Source organism: Lissotriton vulgaris, chromosome 6 (genome assembly GCF_964263255.1).
Source record: "Lissotriton vulgaris chromosome 6, aLisVul1.2, whole genome shotgun sequence".
NCBI classification, from domain to species: Eukaryota; Metazoa; Chordata; class Amphibia; order Caudata; family Salamandridae; genus Lissotriton; species Lissotriton vulgaris.
The window spans coordinates 1,904,071,849-1,904,087,513 of NC_141694.1; the positions used below are offsets into that span (position 1 = coordinate 1,904,071,849).

The following is a 15,665-nucleotide window of genomic DNA, read 5'->3' on the forward strand; positions in this document are numbered from 1 at the left end:
GTTCTCTTTTTGTAAAAGAAAAAATGGAGAATGGTCTGAGCATAAAGACAAAATATTAGGAGAAGCAATACTCATCAAGAACAAGTATGTGTACATCACACAGGGGCCTCATCACCATGCCCTGGACAGTTGACAGAACATGGCAATGAGACCAACTCACACCTAAGCAAGAGACAGGTGGATAATGGAGTGTGTACACAACCAGCCAGACAACCGTCCAAAGACACAAACAGCAGAGAATGCATGCAAGCACCAACAAGAAAACACCAGTGGTCCTCACAGCCAACCTACTGCCACCATCAATGTAGCCTACTCAGCCAATAAATAGCTTGGGTGGAGGGAACCCCATTAAAAAAATTCTGACATCAAAATATGTGCTCCAAGTGGGAGGAGGGTACACCCAATATGTGCTTTGAGTGGGAGGAGGGTATACTAATATGTGCTTTGAGTGGGAGTAGGGTGCACCCAATATGTGCTCCAAGTGGGAGGAGGGTACACCCAATATGTGCTTTGAGTGGGAGTGGGGTGCACCCAATATGTGCTCTAAGTGGGAGTAGGGTACACCAATATGTGCTCCAAGTGGGAGGAGGGTACACCCAATATGTGCTTTGAGTGGGAGTAGGGTGCACCCAATATGTGCTCTGAGTGGGAGTAGGGTGCACCCAATATGTGCTCTGAGTGGGAGTAGGGTACACCAATATGTGCTCTGAGTGGGAGGAGGGTACACTAATATGTGCTCTGATTGAGGCGAGGGAACACCCAATATGTGCTCTGAGTGGGAGTAGGGTATACTAATATGTGCTTTGAGTGGGAGTAGGGTGCACCCAATATGTGCTCCAAGTGGGAGGAGGATACACCCAATATGTGCTCTGAGTGGGAGGAGGGTACACTAATATGTGCTTTGAGTGGGAGTAGGGTGCACCCAATATGTGCTCTGAGTGGGAGGAGGGTACACCAATATGTGCTCCAAGTGGGAGGAGGGTACACCCAATATGTGCTTTGAGTGGGAGTAGGGTGCACCCAATATGTGCTCTGAGTGGGAGTAGGGTACACCAATATGTGCTTTGAGCGGGAGTAGGGTGCACCCAATATGTGCTTTGAGTGGGAGTAGGGTGCACCCAATATGTGCTCTGAGTGGGAGTAGGGTACACCAATATGTGCTCCAAGTGGGAGGAGGGTACACCCAATATGTGCTCTGAGTGTGAGGAGGGTACACTAATATGTGCTCTGATTGGGGGGAGGGAACACCCAATATGTATTCGGAGAGGGGTACACCCAATATGTATTCAGAGTGGGATACACCCAAGATGAGCTCTGAGTGAGAGTAGGAGTACCCAACAGGAGTGGCAGTCTGAGCGGTGATTTTTTTATTAAATTGTTCCTAGACACCTATGTAAGATTGGAAATGTTACAGGCTGGTCGCTCCCCACGCCGCACAGCGCCACCAGTTTGTGCCCTTGCTCCCGCCCTCCCTGCGAGTTTCTGCCTGCCCTCTCATCTGTTTTTCCCCTTCGCCTGCCTTCCGCTTTTCTATTCACTTTTGATTCTCACTGCATTTCACCTCTTTTGCGTTCATTTTGCTTCTATCTGCCTCATTTGCCTTTTCTCCTATCTCTCTTGTCCTTGCTATTCCGCATATTCTCCCCTTCCCGCTGCTGCATCCCTTGAGGCCCGCCCCCCCTTGCTAGCCCATTTGCTCTCCCCTCCCGCCTCCCAGCTGCTCCTCCCTTCCACCTCCACTTCTTAATGGAGGCCGCTACGCGCCTAAGGCAAGCCCAGATGCGCCCGCCCGTGCCTGGACTACGCCCAGTGCCAGACCCCCTGGCCCACGCGAGTGCAACGACACCGCTACAACGCCAACATCCTCCCGCACTCAACGCCGGCCATTCATCTACCTGCTTCCAGGCCACCCCGAGGCACACCCACGGACCCTTCACCTGCCGAAACTGCAGCTTCACCAGCCAGCATACACCAGCACGACCTGCCCCTCCCACCAGGGCAGGCCACAACCATCTCAGATGCATACTGCTCAACACCCGCTCCGTCGAACTCTGGGACCTGCTTGACTCATCCTGCCCGGACGTCGCTTTCCTGACGGAGACCTGGTTGAACCCCTCATCGGCACCCAATATTGCCATAGCCATCCCGGTTAGCTACAAGATCAGCCGCAGAGACCGTAACAACAGACAAGGAGGAGGAATCGCCATCGTCCACAGAAATACCCTCAGAATCTTGACCAACACCGAAGACAACATTCAGCACTGCCGAACTCCTGCACTTCTAGATCCACATCGATTCCAACACCACCCTCAGAGGAACCCTCTTCTACAGACCCCCTGGCCTCGGCCACAGTTCAGCGTCTCCATCACAGGCGTCTTCAGCTCGCACGCCCTGGCCCCCAGAGACTACATCCTCCTTGAGAACACTAACAACAGCAACTCCACCACCCTGCTGGACAACCTCGCTAACCTTTGACTCAAACAGCTCGTCACGACACCAACTCACTTCGCCGGACACATGCTCGACCCCATCTTCTCCGCCAGCAGCCACGTCACTTTCAGCCACACCACCGAACTCCACTGGACCGACCACCACTACATTCAATTCTCCTTCAAGAAAAGCAACACACACAACCACCCACAACGTATCCCCAACCGCAGCTGGAACAAGGTCACCGAAGACCAGCTAATCACCACCCTCACCCGACACTGACCTACCAACCACACCGTCACTGACACAGCCGCCTGCAACCTCAGGCAATGGATCGACGACTGCGCCAACACTCTCGCCCCGATCAAGAAACCCTCAAACAGACGCACCAACAGAAGGGCCAATAGGTTCACCACCGACCTCCAGACATCCAAGCAGACCTGCCGAAGACTAAGAAGAAGTGGCACCATGAGAAGACACCGGACAACCACGCAGCCCTCAAGAACGCCAGCCGCAGGCACCACCAACTCATTCGAACTGCCAAAAGGACCTCCTTTAAGGAACGTATCGACAACAATGCACACAACAGCAAAGAGCTCTTCAACATCGTGAAGGAAATCGCCAACCCCAGCTCCAGCTCTAGCGACATCCTGTCGTATCAAGACCTCTGAGACTCTTTAGCCACCTTCTTCCACCGCAAGATCATAGACATCCACAACAGCTTCAACACTCAGACTCCCCCGACAGCTGTCGATACCTCAGACTCACCGCCCCCCAGTCACACCAGCCTCCTGCTCTCCTGGAACCACGTCAATGAATAAGGCACAGTCAAAGCCATGAACACCATCCACTTCAGCTCACCATCAGACCCCACCACTCACCACATCTTCAACAAAGCGAGCTCCATCATCGCACCACAACTCCGGAAGATCTCCAGCAGCTTCTTCGAGGCCGCCACCTTCCGGGGAGTTGGAAACCCGCAGAGATCAGCACCCTAACTCAAGAAACTCAAGACAGACCCAAAGGACCTCAAGAACTTCCATCCCATCTCCCTGCCCCAGTTCCCTGCAAAAGTCATCGAGAAGATCATCAACAGACAACTGACCCGCTTCCTCGAAGAGAATAAGACCCTGGACTCTCCCAATCCGGATTCCGCTGCAACCACTGCACCAAAACTGCCCTCATCGCCGCCGCCAATGACATCAGGACCCTGCTGTACAACGGCGAAACTGCGGCCCTCATCCTCCTAGACCTCTCTGCCGCCTTCAACACCATCTGCCACCACATTCTATTTATTTATTTATTTATTTATTTATGCAATTTTATATAGCGTGGACTTTACCCGAAGGTGTCAGAGCGCTTCACAATAGGAACAGAAAAGATACAAACTGAGAACGTTACACGAGCAACAGATTGCAGAGGCATTCGTTATGTTACATACGGTAAAGTGATAATTGTGAGCAACCAAGAATACATGAGGTAGTAAAAATTGTGAGAAACCAAAAATACATGAGGTAGACAAGGTAATTGTGACACTTGTGAGCAAACAAAATACATGAGGTAGTACAAATGTGGGCTACCAAAAATACATGAGGTAGTAAAAAGTGCTCAGGAGGGAAAAGTGACAAGTGTGCAGGCTACAAGAGAAAATAGAGTATAATTTGTGGTATAATACTGCAGTATATGTTACACACTCAAGCACAAGAACAAACGATTACGTAGGCAAAAGTGGCACTTGTGTAAGTATCAAAGGTAAAAAACCTGTGAGAGGAAGCAAACCGTGTGTTACAGGGGCAAAGTGGTGAGTGCAAGTTGCAAGAGGGTACCAAACACAAGTACATGGATAATACTGCAATAAAAGGCAAACACTCTAACCGCAAGAACACACTGGGAAGGCACTTCCATGGACATGAGAAGTAGAAATTATCAGTAGTGGGAGATCTTCCTTCAGACAGAAGAGAGTTACTTTTGGAGGTGTCCCTGGAGGAGGAGAGCTTTGAGGTCCCTTTTAAAGGCCTGGGAGGAGGCTGTGGTCCGGAGCAGAGGCGGCAATGAGTTCCAGATTCTCACTGCGTTGCCTGAAAATGATTGGGCCATCGTTCTTTCCTTCTTGAAAGTGGGAGGTTCAAGCAGTAGATTCTCCGCATTGCGTGAAGGTCTAGAGCCTCCAGAGAGTTTCAGTTTATTCGCCAGGTAGAGAGGAGAAGAGGAGTGCAAGGCTTTGTGGGTGATACAAGCGGTCTTGTAGATAGCTCTAGCCTCAAAGGGAAGCCAGCGGAGGGTAGATAACATCAGTGTGATGTGATCGCTTCTTTTGGCCCCATAAATGAAACGAGTTGCTGAGTGGAAAACAGACTTAAGTGGGGACACGTGGGATTTGGGGAGGCCAGTAAGAAGAGCATTGCAGTAGTCGGGTCTGGAGAGGACCAGTGCTTGCACCAGGGTTATAAGGTCCCGCTCCGCGAAGAAGCGACGGATTCCCCAAAGAAGGCGCAGTTGGTATCGAGCTGATTTCGCAATGGAATTGATGTGGGGAATTAGATTAAGTTTTTTGTCTAGTATGACACCAAGGGATTTGGCGCTGTCGACAATGATGGGTTTATTGTTTAGTAGATTCATCTGATCCATCCATGATTGAACCGGGGGAGGAGAGAGTGAGGAGGAGAAGAGGAGGAATTCAGTTTTGGAGGGATTCAGAATCAGTTGATGAGTTGACATTCAGTTTTGAATGGAGTCGAGAGTGGAGCTTAGGATGGAAAGATCGTGAGTAGAGGCAATCTTGAGGTAGAGTTGAGTGTCGTCAGCATAAAGATGATAGTGAATCCCGGATTTACTTAGGATATTTCCCAGTGGTTCTAAATAGAGATTGAACAGTGTGGGAGCAAGTATCGAGCCTTGGGGAACACCTTGACCTACCGCCACAGGAGGTGAAAGACTGTTCGCTATTTTGATCATTTGGGATCTGCCAGAAAGGAAGGATGCAAACCATTTAAGCACAGTGCCCTCCATGCCCTTTCTCTGTTGAAGAATATTGAGGAGGGTATTGTGATTGACAGTGTCAAAGGCTGCGGAAAGGTCAAGGAGAATTAGCAGGCAGGACCCCCCTGAATCGAGTATCCTCAACGCGTCATCAACCACTTGCAGTAGGGCTGTTTCAGTGCTGCAGTTTTGGATGAAGCCGGACTGACAGTGGTCTAGAAGGTCATTGTCCTTGATATGACAGGAGAGTTGTTTTGCTACACATCTTTCTGTGATCTTCGCCAGAAAGGGAAGGTTAGTGATGGGGCGGAAGTTGTTGAGGTCATTCGCATCAGCAGTGGGTTTTTTCAGAAGAGGGGTGACCTGCCCAGTTTTGAAGGAGGCAGGAAGGGAGCCTTGCCAGAGGGAGAGGTTGATCAGAGTGGTCCAATAGGAGAGGGAATGGGTATAGAAGTCAATGGCAATGGCACTGGGGATAGGGTCAAGAGAATGGTTGGATGGCTTCGTTTCTCGTATGCACTTGAGAAGGGCATCTTCAGATATAGGGTCAAAGCTCTGCCAAATGGCTAAGGATTTGCGCTCCTCTGGAGGGGTAGGATGAGCGACCTGATCCACAAGTGATTTCACTTTTTCATCGAAGAATATAGCGAAATCCGCTGCTCTCTTTGTGGAATCATCCACCTTGGAGGTTGGGGGAGAGCAGTTAGGCATTTTGATGAGATCAAATAGTTTTTTGGGTCTATTTTTGGCGGAATCAAGGAGGGTTTTGAAGTGTGTCGCTTTCCCAAGGAAGATGTGCTTGTGGTACTTGGATCTTGCTGAGCGAAGCTTGGCCAAATTGTCGGAGAAGGGCACTTGCCTCCATTGTTTCTCCAGGGATCTTAGCTGCTTCCTTTCCTCATAAAGGGATTTGTTGAACCAAGGTGCTGAGGGAGTGGGCCTTAACCTTTTGCTTTTGAGTGGAGCGACTTTATTAATTTCAGCTGCAAGAACTGTGAGGCTTTGAGAGGTGAGTTCGTCAACATCTAGGTTCGGGTCGAGCCTTGGAAGGGATAGCAAAGCTGATTCACAGAGGGGACCGACATCAATATTTTTAGCATCCCGGAACCATGAGATGGCCCTCTTGGGTTGGCCAAGAGTTATAGAGTGTGAAAGTTGAAGAGAGAATGGGATGAGGAGGTGGTCAGACCAATCTACATGAATTGGGGTAGTGGTAGAAAGCATGCCTGCTTTAGATATAACAAGGTCCAGGATTGTGCCCTTAGAATGGGTTGATTCAGTGCAGTGTTGGATAAGATCGTTAGTAGATAGGAAAGTGGCCAGTGAGTTCGCAGAGGAGTCTTGCGGTACTCCCCAGTGGAGATTGAAGTCACCCACGAAGGTCTGATTGTCACTTCGCGAGTATTGGTCGCTGATGAAGTTGGTGAGTTCATCCATAAACGAAGGGCCACTACGAGGCGGGCGGTAAATGACATGGAATCTGAGGGGTGAACGGTGTTGCAATTGAAGCTCAAGAGAAAGGCATTCAAAGGTTTTGGAGGAGCTGTTAGGAGAGGCCTTGAGTTGGAGGGTGTTTCTAAAGATGACTGCAACACCTCCCCCCGTGTTGTCAGTTCTGTCATTCCTAAGTAAAGAGTAGCCTGTGGGTAATAGGAGATCAAATATAGAGTGAGATGTATCTTTGAACCAGGTCTCTGTGAGGAAGAGCATGTCAATATTATGAAGGGTGATGATATCGGAGATTTCAAGTTTGTGTTTTACTGCAGATCTGCAGTTGTGAAGCATGCAGCGCAGCTCAGTCAAGACTGTTTTGGTGACGGGGGCACTAGGGCTCTGAAGGGTGATCGGGATATTGTACTTATGAGGGGGTGCTCGGGGGGGTTTAGGTGGATGCTTTGTTCTGACAGAGGTGATGATCGGAATGGCGTAGATAGTGGGGTTGCTAGGGTATGTCGGTTGAGGAGGGGTGGCACTCAAGGGCTTGAGTGAGTTAACAGAGTTTCCCGATGATAGGTTAAGCTTGGCTGTACTGGGGTGAGGGGGCGAGGTGCATCTCGTGGGAAGTTGGGAGGGAGTAGCGGTACAAGAAGGGATGACAATCTTAGAGCATAAAAGTGAAATGGCAGCTGTAAGCTGGGAGATGGAGGTGATAAGAGAGCCTAGTGTGTTTTCCAGTGAGAATGGGGCAGAGCACGGAAGGTTGGGTTGGGGAAGGTTGGGTGGCTCTATTGAAACAAGGGGGGGTGGAGTGGGTGGTGGCAGGCAGGGAGAGGTGGCAGGAAAGGAGGTAATTTTGGGTGTGGGGTTCATAAGTGGGGAAGGGTAGTGGGTGAGAGCGGGAGTTAGTGAAACGGAGGTTGGTGTTGCAAGAGGGAGAGGAATTAAGGACAAATTTAGGGGGAGAGGTGTGCGGAACTCGGCAGTTGGGTAGAATGAGAGGGGAGGCCTGTGTGGCGTCATGAGAATGTAGGAGGTTTGGGAGGAAAAGAGGTGAGGTGGTTGTGGAGGACCTGTCAGCTAGGAGAGGTGGCTGCGAGGGAACGGGCATCAGGGAGAGTGAGGGGTGTTGGGAGAAAGGGGAGTTGAAGAGAGGAAGTGGTTCTGCTGGGCCCGAGGGAGGGAAGTGGAGGGGGTTACCGGGCGGGGAAGGAGAGTAGTGCAGCATTCCTGGCGGAGTAGGAGGGAGGAGAGAGATGCGGTGGGATTGAGGAGAGGACGGGGTGAATAACGAGGGGAGGAGGGGGTAAGGGGGAGGGATGGAAGGGGTGAGGGGAGCATAAGGAAAGTACACTAGGGGAGAGGGACGGAGGAGAGGTGGGCTAAAAAGGGGGGTAATGGGAAGGAAGATGGGGGAGGAGAAGAGATTGGAGAAACGGGATGGTGCAGATGGGACGAGGAGCGTATTGGCTTGTGGTAAGGTTGAAATGATGTGTGAAGGGATATACTGTGAGGGGGGAGGAATAGGAGGGGAGGTCACAAGGGGGGGGGAGGGAAGGGGGCCGACCTGTGCTCCTCGAGGGAGCCGCCAATTGGAGTGAGGTGGGGTCTGCGGAGGAGAAAGGGAGTAATGGGTGGAGCTGGAAGGAGAGTGATGGCGGAATCCGGTTGCAGAGGAGGGGAGTAAGGAGGGGGAAGAGGCAGTCAAAGAGCGAGAGGCAGTTGTCTGTGCCTTGGATCAGGACAGTACCATTGTTGTAGAGTGAGATAGTGAGGTTACCTTTGAAGCAAGCAGAGGGGGAAATTTTTAGTTTTTTCCCATGGGGGATAGAGGAGGAGGAGGTGACGTTGAGGGAATAGTAAAAACTGTTGGACCAGGAGGGGATGTCATGAGTGAAGAAAATGAAATCATTTTTTAGCCTCCCAAAACGACTATTGTAAAATTGATCCACAAAAAGGGAATCTGGGAAACGTTCAATAGTGTCATGTTTCCATCGTTTAGTTGCGGCTTTAGACAGGCTAGGAGGATAAATGATTTTGTAGCAATTAGTTCCAGCCTTAACTCGGGGGGTGGCCATGATGGTGAAAAGTGGCGAAGGAGTGTGGGGGGGATAAGAGGAAGGTGTTACTGGGAAAGCGGTGGAGAAGAGAAATAGAAGGGCATAAAGGGGGCACATAGTCCGGACGTTAAGGTGAGGATATCAGAGCTAATGTGCCGTTTGGGACTAGCAAAGCCTAGGTGTGCAAACCAGCCTCAACATCTTAAGAGTATCAGTAGAGGTGCTCAGGGCAGGGTGCGGAGAATATACTATATGCATAGCGATTTCCAACACCAACAAATATCTACTGGCCTGGCGCCCTACAAGTCTTGCAGACTCCTAGTCCAGCTGGCCATTTCGGATGGGGACTCACATGCCCTAAAACCATAGTGTCAATAGGTGCAAGTGCACTTGATACACAATAGTAGCATATGGTATATACGGTGAATTACAAAGTGCAAGGTGTAAGTGTATATGAGGTAGCACACGATACAGTTAACACAATGTACAAAAATCTACGTAAATATATGAGGTATCAATCGGTGCATTCCGGGATAAAAGTGAGAAATTCCAGGATAAAGGTGAGATAGGTGCAGCTTACAAAAATGTACAATAGACAACTACAAGAATGGTACTAATGATGTGCTGAGAACAGGATACCGGTGCAACCAAGAAGCTGCATGATGGTATATGTGAGGTATCAGTCGTTGCATTCCAGGCATAAAAGTGAAATAGGTGCAGCTTACAAAATGTACAATAAACAAATCAAAGAATGATATACTGATACAAGGTACCGGTGCAACCAAAAGCTGCATGAAGCAGAAATGACATTAGCGAGCAGACAGAAATAATTGAGGTAGCGAACTGTACATTACTAGTAAGAAGAGTGAGGTTTGTGCAGGTTACACAAAATGTACAAAATACAAGTAGAGGTATAGTACTGCAATAAAAGGTAGACTCTTAGTCACATGAGGGTTTAAATACAAAGCTATGTAAAGTGTGCTATCTAACAAGGCCAGGTCTTAGGGAATGGTCGGATAGAGAGAATGACTAGTCCAAAATGGCCGCCCAAGAGGGAGAGAGACCAATCTGAAATGGCCACCAAATAGTGAAGATAGATAGTTAGTCCTCTTTTTGTTGTTTTGCTTTGAGAGCAGGGAAGTGCAGTTTCAGTTTCTATTCAAGCAAGTCCAGTCCCTAGCTTGCTGGAGGGAGTCTTATCTCTGCTATGGAGGTCTTGTGTGGGGGAGTTAAATTGCGGAGCCTCGTGACCAAAAGAAGGTAGCGGATGGGATTTATGACTACAGTTTTATGGCTCCAGCCATTTTGAACAAAGGAAGTTTTTCAAAAATGTGTGCAAGCGAATGGGGAGAATAAATACCTTATTTGTGGGTGCTACTCAGCAAGCACGTCGATGTTGATAGTAAGGTTATCTATCACATGACTAGCCAGAGTGTAAACAACCTCAGTGTGCATAGCAGGTTGCTGGATAATGATTGTGCATGGCAGAGCAGCAGGGGTGCAGCCTCTAACCGTCTCGATGGGCGTTTTTGCGTGGTTCCCGATTGCCTGTTCCCCTTAATTACAATTCCCCTGCGTTCTGAGCTGTAGCAGCAGTCCTCAGCGCCGTGCAAATCGGATTTGTAATCACCGCGTGCCGGGAGTCTCCGCTCTTAAGCCAGGAGCGTTGCCAGGATCACGACGGGCACCAGGGTCAGGGTCTGAGGCTTCATGCAGCAGCAGTCCGCAGCGCCATGCGAGTTGGCAGGATCGCACCGTCAGGGTCCATAGTACTGCATACCGTCATAGCTTCTTAGAACTGCAGCCCCTCCCGCCTCGATAGGCGATGGTGAGTGTTTCCCGATTGCCTCGGGACTCCGCTCCGTCACTCCAGATCGGATCAGTAATCACAGCGTGCCGGGGAGACCTCCGGGGAGAGCAGGGACTCCTGGCAGGCTCCCATCAGCGTCAGAGCAGGGATCCCTAGCAAGCTCCCGACAGCGCACTGCGCAGGAACCCTAGAAAGCTCCAGTCAGCGCCATAGTGGGCTTAGAAGGCAGCCAAGCGACCGACCCAAGTTCCGCCTGTGGTCAGGGGCAGCCCGGTGTCTGAAGGAGGCAGGGGCGACTCAGTCCTCTCCCGCGATGCACACAGTCTCAGGGTGGTGAGAGGCTCCAGGCAGGCAGTCAAGCGTCCGTTCTGACTCCGCCAATGGTCAGATGCAGCCCGGTGTCCGGAGAAGGCAGGGGCGACTTGTTCATTTTTCGCGCCGATTTGGTTGTGGAAAAGTTCCAGCACTTCTTTGTCCACAACTATCCGCGCTGGTCCCGGTGCTGTAGCCTGTGCCCTCTGCTGCCGCCGATGGGAGGGGGTCCGTTGTTGTTGCCTCGACCCCCGGTCCCGGTGTAGCAGACAGCATCTGCTTTGACTAGGAGTAGGGGGGGGGGAGGGGTCCGGTGTTTGTCCTCCGAAGGCGCCGCGATTTCAATGATGTGGTGCAGGCGGCTCCTCTCTGTGCACACCTCCACAACGCAGGGATCTGCGACAAAACCCTGGACTGGATCACCTCCTTCCTCACTGACAGAACAGAGAGAGTTCGCCTCCCTCCATTCCGATTCGAAGCCACCAAGATCACCTGCGGCGTACCCCAAGGATCATCCTCAGCCCGACCCTTTTCAACGACTACATGACACCTCTCGCCAACATCGTCCGATCGCACAAACTCAAAATCGCCTCATACGCCGACAATGCCCAGCTGATCCTCTCCCTCACCAAGGACCCTGCCACCGCCTAAACCAACTTCAACGGAGGAATGAAGGCCATCGCTGAATGGATGAAGAACAGTCGCCTGAAACTGAACTCGGACAAGTTGGAGGTCCTCATCCTCAGCTCCACCCCCTCCGCCTGGGACAACTCCTGGTGGCCAGCCTTGCTGTGAGCTGCGCCGACACCCGACAGCGCACGTAACCTGGGGTTCATCCTGGACTCATCACTGACATTGAGCCAGCAAGTCAACGCCATCTCCTCCTGCTTCAACACCCTCTGCATGCTTCGCAAGATCTACAGATGGATCCGCACCGGATCCAGAAGAACGGTCACCCAGGCCCTCGTCACCAGCAGGCTGGACTATGGGGGACCACGACCAAACTCCAGAAAAGACATCAACGCATACAGAACGCCTCTGCATGCCTCGTCCTTGACGTCCCCGCCACAGCCCCATCACTGGCCACCCAAGGGACCTGCACTGGCTCCCCGTCAACAAGAGTACCACCTTCAAGCTCCTCACCCACGCTCACAAAGCACTCCACGACGCCGGACCAACGTACCTCAACAGACGACTCACCTTCTACACTCCCAACCGCCAGCTGCGCTCCGCCGACCTCACCCTCGCCACCGTTCCATGCATCCACCGAACGACCACCGGCAGCAGATCCTACTGACACACCGCCGCCAAGACATGGAACACCCTCCCCATCCACCTGTGACACACCCAGGACCTGCGGACCTTCAGGACACTTCTCAAGAGGCGGCTGTTGGAGCATTAGCAGCTCTTCCCCCCCTCCCCCCCCCTCTGCGCCTTGAGACCCTTGAGACGGGTGAGTAGCGCGCGCTACAAATGCTTCATTGATTGATTGATTGCACTGGATTAGAGACAAGGCCCTGGATAGGAGGGGTAAAAACAAAGCAAGTCTTGCTCTAGTGCAGGCGGTCTCTTGAAATACAATTAGAACAGTCTTTATGGACCCAGCGCCCGCGGATATTACTTAAAACATTACACTTCGGCTTTGAACACTCGGCTGAAAACTGCAGGAAGTACAAACACAGCACTTCCGGGTGAAAATAATGCCACCAACAACTCACCTGCAGCAGATCGCACAGCGCGCTCACCTCACCTGCCGCAGATCACACGGCGCGCTCACCTCACCTGCCACAGATCACATGGCGCGCTCACCTCACCTGCCGCAGATCACACGGCGCGCTCACCTCACCTGCAGCAGATCACACGGCGCGCTCACCTCACCTGCCGCAGATCACACGGCGCGCTCACCTCACCTGCCGCAGATAACAAGACGCGCTCACCTCACCTGCAGCAGATCACACGGCGCGCTCACCTCACACAACTCACCTGCCGCAGATCACACGGCGCGCTCACCTCACCTGCCGCAGATCACACGGCGCGCTCACCTCACACAACTCACCTGCCGCAGATCACACGGCGCGCTCACCTCACACAACTCACCTGCCGCAGATCACACGGCGCGCTCACCTCACCTGCCGCAGATCACACGGCGCGCTCACCTCACCTGCAGCAGATCACACGGCGCGCTCACCTGCCGCAGATCACACGGCGCGCTCACCTCACCTGCCGCAGATCACACGGCGCGCTCACCTCACCTGCCGCAGATCACACGGCGCGCTCACCTCACCTGCCACAGATCACATGGCGCGCTCACCTCATCTGCCGCAGATCACACGGCGCGCTCACCTCACCTGCCGCAGATCACACGGCGCGCTCACCTCACCTGCCGCAGATCACACGGCGCGCTCACCTCACCTGCCGCAGATAACAAGACGCGCTCACCTCACCTGCAGCAGATCACACGGCGCGCTCACCTCACACAACTCACCTGCCGCAGATCACACGGCGCGCTCACCTCACCTGCCGCAGATCACACGGCGCGCTCACCTCACACAACTCACCTGCCGCAGATCACACGGCGCGCTCACCTCACACAACTCACCTGCCGCAGATCACACGGCGCGCTCACCTGACCTGCCGCAGATCACACGGCGCGCTCACCTCACCTGCAGCAGATCACACGGCGCGCTCACCTGCCGCAGATCACACGGCGCGCTCACCTCACCTGCCGCAGATCACACGGCGCGCTCACCTCACCTGCCGCAGATCACACGGCTCACCTCACCTGCCGCAGATCACACGGCGCGCTCACCTGCCGCAGATCACACGGCGCGCTCACCTCACCTGCTGCAGATCACACGGCGCGCTCACCTCACCTGCCGCAGATCACACGGCGCGCTCACCTCACTGCAGCAGATCACACGGCGCGCTCACCTCACCTGCCGCAGATCACACGGCGCGCTCACCTCACACAACTCACCTGCCGCAGATCACACGGCGCGCTCACCTCACCTGCCGCAGATCACACGGCGCGCTCACCTCACCTGCAGCAGATCACACGGCGCGCTCACCTGCCGCAGATCACACGGCGCGCTCACCTCACCTGCCGCAGATCACACGGCGCGCTCACCTCACCTGCCGCAGATCACACGGCGCGCTCACCTCACCTGCCACAGATCACATGGCGCGCTCACCTCATCTGCCGCAGATCACACGGCGCGCTCACCTCACCTGCCGCAGATCACACGGCGCGCTCACCTCACCTGCCGCAGATCACACGGCGCGCTCACCTCACCTGCCGCAGATAACAAGACGCGCTCACCTCACCTGCAGCAGATCACACGGCGCGCTCACCTCACACAACTCACCTGCCGCAGATCACACGGCGCGCTCACCTCACCTGCCGCAGATCACACGGCGCGCTCACCTCACACAACTCACCTGCCGCAGATCACACGGCGCGCTCACCTCACACAACTCACCTGCCGCAGATCACACGGCGCGCTCACCTGACCTGCCGCAGATCACACGGCGCGCTCACCTCACCTGCAGCAGATCACACGGCGCGCTCACCTGCCGCAGATCACACGGCGCGCTCACCTCACCTGCCGCAGATCACACGGCGCGCTCACCTCACCTGCCGCAGATCACACGGCTCACCTCACCTGCCGCAGATCACACGGCGCGCTCACCTGCCGCAGATCACACGGCGCGCTCACCTCACCTGCTGCAGATCACACGGCGCGCTCACCTCACCTGCCGCAGATCACACGGCGCGCTCACCTCACTGCAGCAGATCACACGGCGCGCTCACCTCACCTGCCGCAGATCACACGGCGCGCTCACCTCACCTGCCGCAGATAACAAGGCGCGCTCACCTCACGCAGCACTTCGGGGTGAAAAGAATTCTCCTGGCTTAGTCTGACATTCAGGACTTATGTGGTCGCTCCGCCATTGCCAGTGACGTTAGAAGCGCGTCATCCAGGGGGGAGTGGTCAGCGGGGGGTGGGGCGGGGTAGGGGCAGTCCTAAAAACACCCTCTAGTCACCCCCACCCGAGGGATAATTGATGTTGATGACTGTCTGTTATGCCCCTTGGTTTGCGCCCCTACCCCAAGGTAGGGGGACATGGCATGACCGGGGGCTTTACTGGACCCCCCTCCAGAGCAGACCCGGCCTGGAGCGGGCGGGGGAAGGGGAGTGAAGGCGGGGAAGGGACGGGCAGCGGGGAGCTGGGTTCAGCCCAGTCATAAAATTAACCCTACAGAGGGGAGAGGAGGGACTGGGAGGGCTAGGGACGGAGGACATGCCATGCGAGGTGGGGAGCACCTGGATTGTGCCCCCCCCCCCCCCCAGAAGGCCTGTGGGGGTGGCTCTCCAACCGCGGGGCCGTGGGAAGGGATCACTCAGCCCCCTCCGTAGTGTGCGTGGATACAGGCTCACAGCAGTGCTAAAGACCGGCTTTGTAGCGCCCAGAGGCTGCAGGCTGCGGCGCTGGGCGCCCGGTGGATACAGGCTCACAGCAGTGCTAAAGACGGGCTTTGTAGCGCTCCGAGGCTGCACGCTGCGGCGCTGGGCGCCCGGTGGATACAGGCTCACAGCAGTGCTAAGGACGGGCTTTGTAGCGCTCCGAGGCTGCAC

At 53.8% G+C, this 15,665-nt stretch overlaps 1 protein-coding gene across 2 annotated transcripts in view; it reads right to left on the reverse strand.

Moving 5' to 3' along the window:
• LOC147709861 (uncharacterized) overlaps positions 1–15,007 on the reverse strand; it is a 59,725-nt gene extending 44,718 nt beyond the window's left edge. Inside the window, exon 1 of one of the 2 annotated variants that reach the window (XM_086928315.1) lies at positions 14,904–15,007. The gene's annotated coding sequence lies outside the window, so the exon portion shown is untranslated. Of the gene's footprint in view, positions 1–14,876 lie in introns of both variants that reach the window. The other variant, XM_086928316.1, reaches the window with a different exon arrangement.
• Positions 15,008–15,665: the final 658 nt, after the last annotated feature.